This window comes from Scyliorhinus canicula, chromosome 11 (assembly GCF_902713615.1).
Source record: "Scyliorhinus canicula chromosome 11, sScyCan1.1, whole genome shotgun sequence".
Lineage (NCBI taxonomy): Eukaryota > Metazoa > Chordata > Chondrichthyes > Carcharhiniformes > Scyliorhinidae > Scyliorhinus > Scyliorhinus canicula.
In genome coordinates this window covers 162,638,641-162,653,402 of record NC_052156.1, presented here as the reverse complement: position 1 = coordinate 162,653,402, position 14,762 = coordinate 162,638,641, and the positions used below count along the sequence as shown (strand labels likewise).

At 45.2% G+C, this 14,762-nt stretch overlaps 1 long non-coding RNA gene across 1 annotated transcript in view; it reads right to left on the bottom strand.

Moving 5' to 3' along the window:
- Positions 1-3,414: 3,414 nt before the first annotated feature.
- Positions 3,415-14,762, bottom strand: part of LOC119973684 — a 103,214-nt gene continuing 91,866 nt past the window's right edge. The window contains exon 3 of the long non-coding RNA XR_005462373.1: positions 3,415-3,755. This is a non-coding gene — a long non-coding RNA (uncharacterized LOC119973684). The remainder of the gene's footprint in view (positions 3,756-14,762) is intronic.

The following is a 14,762-nucleotide window of genomic DNA, read 5'->3' as shown; positions in this document are numbered from 1 at the left end:
TTGCCGCGATCCGTAGCTCAGAAATACCCTCCCTAAACCCTTTCTAACTATCTACTTTCTCCCTCCACCCCCAAGACCCTCCTCAAAATGTACCTCTTTAAGCACCTTGGAATGTTTCCCTACACTCAAGGCATTATACAATTATACGTTATTGTTGAAATGCAAACCAATTCCAGGTTTATAGTCAATCATAACAATGAGCTGTACAATTACAATCAGGGATAAGACAGGCAGCATTGTTGCTAGTTTCCGGACTTTGCTCATCGTTAGATTTGCACAGTTGCAGGTCACAATCCCAAATGTTTTCGCAAGGTAACTGCAATGATGATCACAAGAGCGGCACTGAGATTAGAACATCACCTGATTATTCCAAAAAGGCAGGATCAACACATTAGTTTACACACCTTGTGAAAAATTTCCATTGTGCACCTGCAAATAATTTAGAACTACAGTGGCTGAAGACAACTAGGGCCAGTTCTGCCTCCAGACTAACTACACACCTACTTCAGAGTCCATCACAGTCACTGTCCAGCTGCCCGATATTTACCATAATTGTGGGAAATAATAATTTTGTGAACGGTAATAAAGATTATTATTATTAACCAATATAGATTGTAAATAGTTGAGGCCCCAGCACTGATTCCTGTGGCACTCCACTGTGTTACAGCTTGCCAACCTGTGAAAATAACACGGTTAACCCTATTTCCTGCTTCCTTTTTGCTGATCAATCCATTAGCTGTGTGATATGTTACTCCTTACACCTTGAGTTCTTGCGTAGCAATCTTTGATGTTGGCCTTATCAAATGCCTTTTGGAAATCCAGGTACACATCAGCTTCTCCTTACTTGTTAGTTCCTCAAAGAATTTGAGTAAATTAGTTAAACACAACTGCCCCTTTCACAAAACCATGTTGATTTTGCCAGATTGCATGATGACTTTCTAAGTATCAGCCTGTAGTTCCAATAGTTTTGCCAGCACCTTTTCCCTGGTGATGGATTCCTCTCTCCCTGTCACCTCTTGATTTTGAACGACGTTTGGGAAGTTTTCAAAGTCTTCTGCAGTGGAAACGGACACAAAAAAACCTATTCAACACTTCTGCTATTTCCTTGTTCCCCATTATTAACTCTCTGGCGGACCAATGCTCATTTTGGTTACTCTTTTCCTTTCTAAATATTTGTAGAAACTCTTACTGTTTATATATGTCTACTTAGTCTTTTTGCTCATACTTTTATTTCTTCTTTATTATGTTCTTGGTCATTCTTTGCTGGCCCTTAAAATTTGTCCAATCTTCTGACCACTCTTTGCAGAGTTGCACTGTGTCTCTTCCAGTTTTTTAAAAAGTAAATTTAGAGAACCCAATTATTTTTTTCCCAATTAAGGGGCAGTTTAGCCCGGCCAATCTACCTATCCTGCACATTTTTTGGGTGGTGGGGGTGAGACCCACGCAGACACGGGGAGAATGTGCAAACTCCACACGGACAGCGACCCAGCGCCGTGAACGAACCCGGATCCTCGGTGCCGTGAGGCAGCAGTGCTAACCACCACCCCACCCTGCCGCCCTCAACACCGAATTCTCACCGTTACCTCGATGAACAGCAGGACAAATTAATCCTGTGAAACTGAGAAACAACCATAGAGTCTGTATGGAAATCTTCATGAAAGATTAATGAAGCGATACAGCTCCTAGCAGACATGGATTCCCACAATACAGATTATTATAGGATTTAAATCTGGCAGCAGGGTGGCACAGTCTGTTAGACTTGCTGCCTCACGGCGCTGAGGTCCCAGGTTCAATCCCGGCTCTGGGTCACTGTTTGTGTAGAGTTTGTACATTCTCCCCGTGTCTGCGTGGGTTTCACACCCACAACTTAAAGATGTGCAGGCTAGGTGGGTTAACCACACTTAATTGGAAAAAATGAATTGGGTATTTTAAATTTAAAATAAAAAAATTATAGGACTTAAATTGTGGGGGTGGGTAAGGTGAAAACACGGTGCATGTTGGCGTACCGATAGTCTTCACAGATCATCACCCAAACCTTTGGACTGAAACATGTACATGTGTTCATTTCCTCTCTATTCAACCCATGAAATTGTTTAATTATTCAAAAGACCCTAATGCTTCTCAAAAATTATTAACTATAAACCATTGAAATCCTCCAGCTTGAGAGTAATTTTCTATTAATATTCCATTTGGCGTTTTGCATTAAACATAATATTGGCAGAAAGAATAGCATTAATCTTGTTCCATACCAGGGTGTTGCAAGATTACTGTTAACAAAATAATGACAGGAGAATATATCCTATAGTACAAACTATACTTTGTGCTACTCATGGACCATTTTAGTGCTTTCTTATATTTCACACAATCTAGGCTCCAACGTCAAAGAGGATGCTGCTGAACTGAAGTTAATTTGACAAAAAAGTGTGACTGAAACTTCTATTCAATGAAATCAGGGAAATTGAAAACCTTTGGCACATAATTCTTCCCACTACCATTCATCCTGACCTTGTGAGTGGTGGACTGGATAAAACGGGTTTTGACAAATTATCAGGACTTTTTTCCTGTCTCGAGTATGTTTGGGTTTTCTGTCAACTCTGAGTTTCATATATCGGCATTTTGCCTCGTCCTTCTGAAGTACACCACAGACGTGGCTGGGTAGAAAGATTAAAACAAAGGTTAGAACTGAAAAGAAAAGAACGGTTGCTTGGGGTTTTTTTTCTCCATTAAGTCAGGCAGGAGGAAGGAAAGACTTTGATGGTGAGTTCACTGTTCTGAAAGTGGTGGGAGGGGGAAAGTGGAAACACTGGGGCCCCTGATTTCTCCATCTCACGTTATAACGGCAGGCCTTGCTTCAAACTCTTTTTGTCTGCAGCACCAAGAGGTACCTCTTCATTCACCTGAGGAAGGAGCAGTGCTCCGAAAGCTAGTGTTTGAAACAAGCATGTTGGACTTTAACCTGGTGATGTAAGACTTCTTACTGTGCTCACCCCAGTCCAACACCAGCATCTCCACATCAAGAATATAAGAAGACTTGGAAACTAGATATAGATATTTCTCCTTTCTGTTTTCAAAGTCTGCTGCACCTTCTGTCCATAACTATGTCTGCTCTCTGTGCTACTGACCATTTTAATTTAAAGGCATGAACCGGAGATTGCTGATTTACAGTTTCTGCCAACCAAACGAATTGAGCGAGCACGTTGCGAGAGCAGTCGCCACAAGGTGGCGCACGACCTGCACCAGCCCAGCTGCTCTGACTCGCCATTTCTCTCTCGGCTGGTTCACATTTTCGTGTGGTTTCAGGTGGGGCGTTCACTAACGTCAGCGTCAAATTTACTGTGGGGAGTTGACTTCTTTATTTCTATGTGAACCACAAGCTGTTTCTTATATTGACTGAATGACCACACAACCAGTATATTAGTTCAAAAGACAGTTTATTAATAAACACAAGACTTATTTCTATCTGCAACGATATACTCGGCTATGCGCTAAACTAGACCTAATAACTAAGATGACTTTTACTTAACTTCGGGGTGACCGGCTCTGTGCGGGAGATAAGGCCTTTATCTGTGTCCATGTGGGTCGGTTGGAAGTCGCCAGGTTCGTCTCAGCTGGGCTCGTCCTTCAGGTAGCGATCGCGGGTCCCTGAACTTGGCTGGTTGATATGCTGCAATTGGTCGCACACAGGCCGGTCCAAAAGAGGCCAATCCTTAGTTGGGCAGGGCTTCCTATCAGGATAGGGGTCAATAGATCTTTGGCTGCAAAGGGAATTAAGGAATTAAGAAAGTGTAAGAAGGTGGAACTGTGGTAGAAGACCCAACACTGATGGAGCAGGATTGAAGGGTAAATAGTTTGTACCTGCTCCTGTTTTTATCTGTTCTTGCATTCTTAAGCAGGATCTTTCTAATTTATAACGACAACACAACCTATTGCTCAGTGGGAAGATTGACATTTGATAATTAAAATATTTGGACCTCATTCAACATTGGCAAGAAACATTTGTTGATGTGTGAATTAGAAAAAGCATGTCCAAATGTGTGAACCAGACAAAGTGAACTTCCTGACAGTTTGATAGCTCACTTTGGCCTTCAGAGAAAGCTCAATGTAGAGAATGTTGAATTCTCAGTCTCATTGACAGCTGCAAACAATGGGGATACTACCAAATAAAGAATTACGTTGGCACCGTTTGGTAGTCAATCAGTTAAATTGTAGAGCATTGCGAGGGTACACCCTCACAGCGAATGAGAGTAGGGATGTTGAAGAGTTCTGTCAACAGACTAATAACAGTGAAGATATTTGAAACACCAAGCTTGAGCATTGTTTAGGGATGGAATGTTTGTGCAAAAAGCCATTTAATTGCAACAAATGTGTTATCAATATATTTCGGAGAAGCAAAAAATGATCACCAAATAAACCAACTTATGCATTTAGAACAATCTTACAGTTGATATATTGGTTGCAATGTAATATAAAAAAGTAGGAGAAAAGAAACAGCATTAGGGCAGCACGATGTTTAGCACTGCTGCCTCACTCCGCCAGGGACCCGGGTTCAATCCCGGCCCCGGGTGACTGTGTGTGTGGAGTTTGCACTTTCTCCCCGTGTCTGCGTGGGTTTCCTCCGGCTGCTCCGGTTTCCTCCCACAGTCCAGAGACGTGCAGGTTAGGTGCATTGGCCATGATAAATTGCTCCTTAGTGCCCAGGGATGTGCAGGTTAGGTTACAGCGTCACGGATATAGGGCGGGGTGGATCGGTGTATACTCGATGGGCCAAGGGGCCTCCTTCTGCACTGTAGGGATTCTATGATTAGGTAAAATACAGCATAACGTATAGATATTTTAAACTGCTATCAAAAGACAATGACCCTGATAAGCTTGTCACAAGAATAGATTTTAATGTAGATCGACTTGCCCAAAATTTGAATTAAATTATTAAACAAATTGGGCAGGACACATTTAACGAGGCAAAGTGAAAGGGGAAGCATGATGGGATCTGATGACACTGGCAAAACACTGATGAGAAGCATTCTTGCAAGTAACGCAGATATCAATCTGCAGACTAAAAGTAGAGACAGGAGGGATGAAGCTGCCAGACTGGTCAAGTTAAAGGTATGTAAGGAAGGAGACTTAGAAACACCAAAAGAATAATGAATGAAGCACAGTCCTTTAGTTAAAAGCTTCAAAGTAAAGATCAGTGGACTAAATATAGCGAAATTATTCATTCTTTGAATGAGAAAAACCTATAACTTTGTCAGAGTCCTAAAGTCCTCTAAGAGCTATTGATCCCTTTACAAGCAAGGTAAATAGGCATCTTGGTAATAGTAAAAATGTTAATTTTTAAATATTTAGGTTCTTAAAAAGTTACTTCAAAAGAGAAATGCAGAAAAGAAAGGTTATTTAATCCTTGTCTTTCCTCTTCAACCTTGAGGGAATCCTAAAGTCCTCCATTGCAGCACCCAGTTATTTTTATACACCACCTGTATTTTAGCAGACTGCCCTAACCAGGAAGTTCACTCCATGTATTCCTGCCACTCCGCTCCTGGTGTTGAATATTATTGTAAAAACAGACTGCGGTCAAAAAGGCTTATGGCGGTTGTTTTGGCGTCAGCTCGTGACGTCAGAAACCTATTGTTATTTTGCTGGATTAGAATAAGGAAATGAGTGGAGTGACAATCGAGAATGCTGGAGGTAGCAGACGAAAAGTGAAAAGTAATTGGATTGATTATGATGGGAAATTATCATTTGGCTGGCACACTGCCCTTCAAATTGGATTGCACAGTGCTTGTATCTCAGGCAAAAAAATAAATTCCTGCTTTTTCATTACTAAACATAATAAATTCATGTGCATTAATTTTTTTTAATTAAATAGCTTAAGTAAATTATTAATTCATGCCAGCAATAAAAAGTGCAGAAATTTTCATATTATAGACATTAATATTGCAAGACAGCACACTTATTTGAAACATTCTAATATGCGTGATAAAATTACCACAATAATCTTCTTCCGGGAAAATAATGCTGATCTTCCAGCTAAACCAAATCAACGCTAACATAAATCTTGCCTATAAAACTACATTGTTGTTGTCTGTACTTATGATGACTGCTGCCACCAACATGGTCTGGTTGTATGACTACACATGAGTGGTGGGGATGAGGGTTCTGACCTGTCTCTCAGATGGCTTCAGCTGTGGCACTGTACATCTTCTATTTTGGACCAGTTTGCGGACCATCTGGAGAACCCTTACGGACCACCAGTAGTCCACAGACTACTGTACATTGTATATCTAAAATTCGCCTATGCAAAATGGGCTGAATGGCTTCCTTTTGTCCCATGACGATTTCATCCACACCAATAAATAGTAACATGCAACAGAGTATAAAAATCGAGTATTCTGGGCTTTCATTTTCTTTCAGTAACTCAATCTCCTCCAGTCAGTTGTCACTATGAACGAACCCATGATCTGATTAACGAAACTAAAACGTCTTGTAATGCAAAGCCAGGTGTAGGCAATGATCTGTGACATTAACGATCAAATTGCCTGTGTGGGTAGAAGTGTGGATCCAATAGCAGAATTGAGAAAACACAGCATGAGGAACTGATTGCAAAAACATTGTTTGAAAGAATGTTCAAGGTTGTCGATGATTGATTATTTTCTAGAAAGCAAATCCATTGAGATTATGGATCATCTGCACATCTACTCTATTCATTCCGCAGGCCAGGCAGCAGCTGTCAAGGAAACAGAATGAGCCTTTGAGTTTGGACGTTCTCAGACTTGGAAAATGAGCAGAATTTGAAGCCTTGCAATCGGCAATTCCATCGGCAGTTGCGACCCCCGCCCCGAGACCTGATTGGCTGAGCGCCAGAGAACTTTGTGGAAAGGCACAAAGAGGGGTAAAAGATCTACAACCCAGGACCCTCTCTTGCGAAGGCTCAGTGACGAGGCAGCAGAGACATTTCCACAACAGACCAGAGGACGGAAGGAAGCGACGTGCGAGACCCACCTTCGCGAACGGAGGCCACGAGACAACTAAGACTCAGAGAATTGGACCCGCAGCTTGACTGTGTTCATCGGCACTGTAGTGATCTCTGTACGTGCATGTAATAAAGGAGGCATGGTTTTGTGATGGGTAGGTCGTGCCTCACAAACCTCATTGAGTTCTTCGAGAAGGTGACCAAACAGGTGGATGAGGGTAAAGCAGTTGATGTGGTGTATATGGATTTCAGTAAAGCGTTTGATAAGGTTCCCCACGGTAGGCTATTGCAGAAAATATGGCGGCATGGGATTCAGGGTGATTTAGCAGTTTGGATCAGAAATTGGCTAGCTGATAGAAGACAAAGAGTGGTGGTTGATGGGAAATGCTCTGACTGGTGTCCAGTTACTAGTGGTGTGCCACAAGGATCTGTTTTGGGGCCGTTGCTGTTTGTCATTTTTATAAATGACCTGGAGGAGGGCGTAGAAGGATGGGTGAGTAAATTTGCGGATGACACTAAAGTCGCTGGAGTGTGGACAGTGCAGAAGGATGTTACAAGTTACAGAGGGACATAGATGAGCTGCAGAGCTGGGCTGACAGGTGGCAAATGGAGTTTAATGCAGAAAAGTGTGAGGTGATTCATTTTGGAAGGAATAACAGAAAGGCAGAGTACTGGGCTAATGGTAAGATTCTTGGTAGTGTGGACGAGCAGAGAAATCTCGGTGTCCATGTCCATAGATCCCTGAAAGTTGCCACCCAGGTTGAGAGGGTTGTTAAGAAGGCGTACGGTGTGTTAGCTTTTATTGGTAGAGGAATTGAGTTTCGGAGCCATGAGGTCATGTTGCAGTTGTACAAAACTCTGGTGCGGCCGCATTTGGAGTATTGTGTGCAGTTCTGGTCGCCATATTATAGGAAGGATGTGGAAGCATTGGAAAGGGTACAGAGGAGATTTACAAGGATGTTGCCTGGTATGGAGGGAAGATCATATGAGGAAAGGCTGAAGGACTTGAGGCTGTTTTCGTTAGAGAGAAGAAGGTTAAGAGGGGACTTAATTGAGGCATACAAGATGATCAGAGGATTAGATAGGGTGGACAGTGAGAGCCTTTTTCCTCAGATGGTGATGTCCAGCACGAGGGGACATAGCTTTAAATTGAGGGGAGATAGATATAGGACAGATGTCAGAGGTAGGTTCTTTACTCAGAGAGTAGTAAGGGCGTGGAATGCCCTGCCTGCAACAGTAGTGGACTCGCCAACACTAAACGCATTCAAATGGTCATTGGATAGGCATATGGACGATAAGGGAATAGTGTAGAGGGACTTTAGAGGGGTTTCACAGGACGGTGCAACATCGTGGGCCGAAGGGCCTGTACTGCGCTGTAATGTTCTATGTTCTATGAGGCATGTGTGGTATTAAGAATCTTGGGATTATTGTAGTTGGGATAATTTAAGGGGGGGGGGGTAACTGTTTAATAAATGTGGTAGAGTCATAAACTTGTAATTGTCCTTTGTTCATCTCGCACATTAGGGCACCTGGGTAAAATATTTGAATAATAAACCGGTTGACAAAACTGGTTGTTTTACAGACAACAAAAGATAAGACAATCCCTTGACTTTCATTGGGCTTAGCTGGAACAATGTGGAAAGCCAAAGTCAGAAAGTCAGAATGGAGATGGGGCAAATAATTGAAGAGGGAAGAGGAATCTTACGTTTGCAGACAGAATGGACGTAATCAGCAAAGCTGGAGATAAATCGGTATAACATCCAGCAAGGTGAATTAGATGAAAGAAATGGATCTATATATAGCCATTCAAATAGAGTCAATGAAAGGGATAGCCACATATTAAATCAACCAATTACAGTAAATGAAAGTAATAGATCTATATACAGCTAATCAAGTGCATTAGATGGAAGGGAAAGATAGTGGACCAGGAACAATAAATGAAAGTGATGAATGTAATAAATGAAAGGGATAAACATACAGCAACAAGCCAAGTATCGTAATGAAAGCATCATTATATAAATATTCAACCAATTACAGAAAATGAAATGAATTGATTGGTATGCAACCAACCAAATCCATAACATGAAACATTTGCGGGAGCGGGGAGGAGAGAAACTGTACACTACCAACTAGATCTTTCTGGGATTCCAATTTTGCTTGACACACCAAAGACAGCTAAGTTGTGGAATTTTCTCCCTGAAACCGTTATTGAAGCAGGAGGTACCATTTTCTTTACAACTGCTTGGGGAAAAAAGTTGACAAGCATGCACGAGGAGAAAGCAGGGGAGTGTGATTGGAGCAGTTGATTCACAGAAGGAAGACACCAGAGTAGAGTTGACGTGTCTATCCTCTCCGCCTTGACGCTCTGTAATTCTTTTGTTTTATGCACCTGGGAATAACCAGCGGGAGAAGCACCTCGCACACACTTTAAAGTTCAAAACTGACAGGAAAGCAGTTTCGCAGCTGAACAAATTTGATCACATTTAGTGACAGTTCACTGAACTCTCCCCAGATGTATTATGGCCTGTACCCATTCACACAGGCTACCCAACTCTCTAACTTCAATTCAGATTTGTTCCGACAAAAACTAAAGTAGTCCCTGTTAAGTGGTTTTCATTTGCTTTGCAGTCAGAATGTATTTGCTTTTCAATATCACCTTGCCTCACAAGTAAGTACATACAGGTCAAGGTTAGATTTTGGCACTGAGTACAAGAAGGTTTTGGTGAACCTTTACAAAACAGCGATTCAGGCTCAACTGGACTTTGGTGTTCAGTTCCGACCTCTGCATTTTAGACGGGATACGAAGGGTTTGGAGGCAGCGGAGAAAAGATTCACAAGGATTCTTCCAGTTCTTCAATTGAGAAGATAGATTAGAGAAACTGAAACCAATGGCGAATGGCAAAAGGACTTTAGTCAGCACGTGGAAAAGCCTTTTCCTGCAGCAAGTGGCTAGGCTCTGGAATAGATCACCTGAGAGAGTGTGGAGGCTGTTTTAGTTGTGGCTTTCAAAAGGAAATTAGATAGGCACTTGAAGGGAAAGAATTTGCAGGGCTACAGTGGAAGGGCAGGGGAGTGCGACTAGCTAATGTTACAATCTTGGTAGAGACTGATAATTGTTAAAAAAAAAAAGAAATTCAAACTTCCAGTTAATAGCTGAATGGATGATACAGTAAGATTCCACGTTTTAAGATATTTACTGTAGCAAACAGACTAAAAGCATTGACTAAACACTATTTTTGTAGGTTGCTTATCTTTTAAACTATAGAACAGAACTTTTAACACAAGTGAAAAATAAGCCCCAACGAGCGTATGTTACAGTGTCCATTACGTAGAGATTCAATTCCCCCACAACCAGTGCAAATGATTCTTAGTTTCGATGGTTTACATCCGACCTTTTGTGACTCAACCTAGAAGTCCACAACTGTTTTTCATTGTGCAAATGTTTCTGGAGATTTTCCACTTCAGCTAAAGCTGTGAAAATCTTCCAGCCTCTTTTAACTTCTCGTGAATTTGTTCTTTCCATCCTGTGCATGAGCTCCCACCTGCATTCCTGCCTAATGAATGTTATAGCCATGGGGTCTGTAACCTCACAGTTCCCGTTGCCTTACCTGAGTACCATCACCCTCGATGAGTGGGCAGAGCCACCCCCTTAAGCCAGAGGCCTCTGGGACATAAATAGTGTGTAACAATCAAATCATCCAGCCTCGTTGTGAGACACGTATCAGAACATGATCCTTTTTTTAACCTAAATTTAAAAAACAGTCCCAAAACATAACAATCTTATAAACCTCATAAATGTAACACTAAATTGCTCTTCCAGAGGGCCAGGATGGAGTCGATGGGCCAAATGGCCACCTTCAGTGTTGTCACCATTCTATGGTTCTATGATCTTACCAAAAAATGGTAACCTCACCAAAAAATGGCAAAGTGTCAGATCCGGGCGGGAAAAACAATGGAAGTTTCAGCCTCTTTGCCGGGAACCAGCTCCAAACAGATCGGGGTGCCATCTTTAAAAGGCACAGTGACAAGTGCTGCAGCCTAACGGCCCCCGGCCCACATCACAGCGGTCTCCCCCTCTCACCCCTCCGGCATTCCTCGCCAGCATAAACCCCCCCCCCACCCCGTGCCTCAAATATATGCACACCCACTTAGGACTCCCACTAGAGTCTGCCCCTGGCACTGCCTGGCACAGAGTGCCACTGCCAACTGTGCCTGTATAGAACCTTAGTTAGGCCATACTTGGGGTATAGTGTTCAATTCTGGTCGCCACACTACCAGAAGGATGTGGAGGCTTTAGAGAGGGTGCAGAAGAGATTTACCAGGATGTTGCCTGGTATGGAGGGCATTAGCTATGAGGAGTGGTTGAATAAACTCGGTTTGTTCTCACTGGAACGACGGAGGTTGAGGGGCAACCTGATAGAGATCTACAAAATTATGACGGTTACAGACAGAGTGGATAGTCAGAGGCTTTTTCACATGGTAGAGGGGTCAGTTACTAGGGGGCATAGGTTTAAGGTGCGAGGGGCAAGGTTTAGAGGAGATGTACGAGGCAAGTTTTTTTACGCAGAGGGTAGTGGGTGCCTGAAACTCACTGCTGGAGGAGGTGGTGGAAGCAGGGACAATAGTGATGTTTAAGAGGCATCTTGACAAATACATGAAGAGGATGGGAATAGAGGGATACGGACCCAGGAAGTATAGAAGATTGTAGTTTAGTCGGGCAGCATGGTCGGCACAGGCTTGGAGGGCCGAAGGGCCTGTTCCTGTGCTGTACTTTTCTTTGTTCTTTGTTCTTTGGGGCAATGCCAGGCCACCAGCCAAGCATGTCACCCTACTCTCCTTGATGCTATACCAACCTCTGTGCCCCCGGTAGTCACCACTGTTTGTATAATACGTGTATTAGAGGTAATACGATAAGGCTCCTGTACTACAGGTACGGGGGGAGATCCCTGCCTGCTGGTTCCGCCCAGTAGGCGGAGTATAAATGTGTGTGCTCATCGAGCTACTGCCATTTTCGGTAGCAGCTGCAGGAGGCACACATCTCTGCTTAATAAAGCCTCGATTACTCTCTACTCTCGTCTCGTCGTAATTGATAGCGCATCAATTTATTAAGCAGAGATATTACAATGATGGAATGACGCATCAAGCCAGATCGCCTACAGCTGCACCCTCAAGTAGCCAATGCCACGTCGGCCTTTGACCATTGGCTAGCTTGCTTTGAAGCCGACATCGGAGCAGCGACAGAACACCCCTCAGAAGCACAGAAACTCCAGATCCTGTACTCACGGGTGAGCTCCGATATTTCACCCCTTATCCGGGATGCGCCTAACTACACTGAGGCCATGGTGCTTCTTAAAGGGAACTACATCCGGCCGATCAACAAACTCTATGCCAGGCACCTCCTTTCCACGTGGCAACAACTCCCCGGTGAGTCATTAGACGATTTTTGGCGTGCCCTGCACATCCTGGCGAGGAACTGCGATTGCCAGGCAGTTTCGGCCGTTGAACATACTCTTAATCAGGGACGCTTTAGTTACGGGCATGGGGTCGGTGTACATCCGCCAGAGCCTTTTCGAAGGGGTACACCCGACCTCGCGGCGTCCAAGCAACTCGCGACCTCACTAACAGTAGCCCCCCATAATATACAATATACGACCGCACAGCGCCCCCCTCATGGACATCGTGGGCCCCACCAGCGGCTGCCCCCAGCCAACCCCAAGCCTGCGCCACGCGGCAGCCAGCCAGCCCCAGGGGGGCCCAAGTGTTATTTCTCCGGGCAGACAAAGCACCCCCGGCAGCGCTGCCCGGCGCGGAGTGCAATCTGCAAGATCTGCAGGAAGAAGGGACATTTCGCTGCAGTGTGCCAGGCTCAGTCAATCACCGCTGTATCCAGGCCCATTGTTCCTGCACACCCCACGTGCCACCCGTGGGTGCTGCCATTTTCATCCCCGCAGCCCGTGGGCACTGCCATCCTCCGACCACCAGAACACGTACGGCCTGTGGGCGCTGCCATCTTCCCCCCATCAGACCATGTGCGGCCCATGGGTGCCGCCAGCTTTAACACCGCCTGCCATGTGCGCCCCATAGGCGCCATCTTTGGCGTCATTTTGGATGGCGCCTCAGGACCCCAGCTCGTCGGGCACCTAATCTGGCCGCTCATTGTCCGCCACAGCCGCCGACCAGCCCGGGGGCCACCAAGACCAGCCGCAGCTCGCCTCCATCACGCTCGACCAGTCGCGGCTGCACAACCTTATGGAATAGTCCATGCGGGGATACGGGGGAAGTGAGGGCTCAAGTGGGTCGGTGCAGACTCGATGGGCTGAATGGCCTCCTTCTGCACCGTATGTTCTATGTTCTATGTTCAACCTCGCAAACGCGACGATGACTGTGAAAGTTGATGGCCACAAGACACCTCGCCTTCTCGACTCCGGGAGCACGGAGAGTTTTATCCATCCCTCTATGGAAGTCCACCTCTGGGGTTTCACTCCCAACATGGCTGGCAACTCCAGGATCCGGCCTCCTCCGCAAGCACGTGCGGCTCCAAAGGCGGACCCATTGGTTGAAAGGGTACAGCTGCTGCATACGAACCCGCAGTACGCCTACGTGGCGTACCCCAACGGCCGACAAGACAGTCTCCCTCAGGGACCTGGCACCAGCTGGTTCCCCACCCCCCCTCCAATTGTCCTGGCACCACCCATCCTCCCCCCAGCGCACCTCACTACAGCCCCCACTCCATTGGTTCAACCCGGGGATGAAGGTGAGGACTACAGGCTCCCGGTGTCACAGGCGACTAAGCCGGCGCCTGCATCACCACCGGGACTGTGGCGCTCACAGCGGAGGATCAAGGCACCCGACCGGCTAAATTTGTAAACTTTCACCAAACTGTACACTTTAAAAATTCTCACATACTCGTAAATAGTTTCCCACCACCCCCGCTGGAATCTTTTTTAACAGGGGGTGAATGTGGTAGTCACCACAGTTTGTATAATACATGTATTAGAGGTAATACAGTAAGGCTTCTGTACTACAGGTATGGGGGTAGATCCCTGCCTGCTGGCTCCGCCCAGTAGGCGGAGTGTGTGCTCACCGAGCTGCTGCCATTTCCGGTAGCAGCTGCAGGAGGCAACACATCTCTGCTTAATAAAGCCTCAATTACTCTCTACTCTCGTCTCGTCGTAATTGATAGCGCATCACCGGCCAATCCTGTTGCAAATGAAGCCAGCGCGACGTCACACTGACGTCGGGGAATATTCCATGAGGTGGGGAAGGTCTGGAGAGCGTGCTCGCTAATGACCTTGCTAATGTGTTAAATAATGAGTCCCCGGGCTCCCAAGGTGCGATTCGCACTACTCCACTGGCCGGTTGCCGTGGTGGGTGGGGGTGTTGGGGGAAGAGTGAAAATTCCAAAATCCAATCACGCCGGATTTGGAGCCCATGCTGGGTTTCTCCCGGAGCCCTCACCAATATCACCTTAAGCATTGTACTCCAGAGGCCCAAACTAATGTTCTGGGGGACATGGGTTCAAATCCCACCACGGCAGCTGGTGGAATTTAGATTCAATTAACAACATCTGGAATTGAAAGCCAGTCTCTGCCATGGTTACCACGACGACCATCATCAAATGTTGTAAAACCCAACTTGTTCACTAATGTCCTTTCGGTAATAAAATCTGATGCCCTTACCTGGTCTGGCCTACATGTGACTCCAGATCCACAGCGACGTGATTGGCTCTTTACTCTCTGAAATGGCTTAGCAAGCCACTCAGTTGAAGGGATGGAAACAAGCGTTGGCCTTGCCA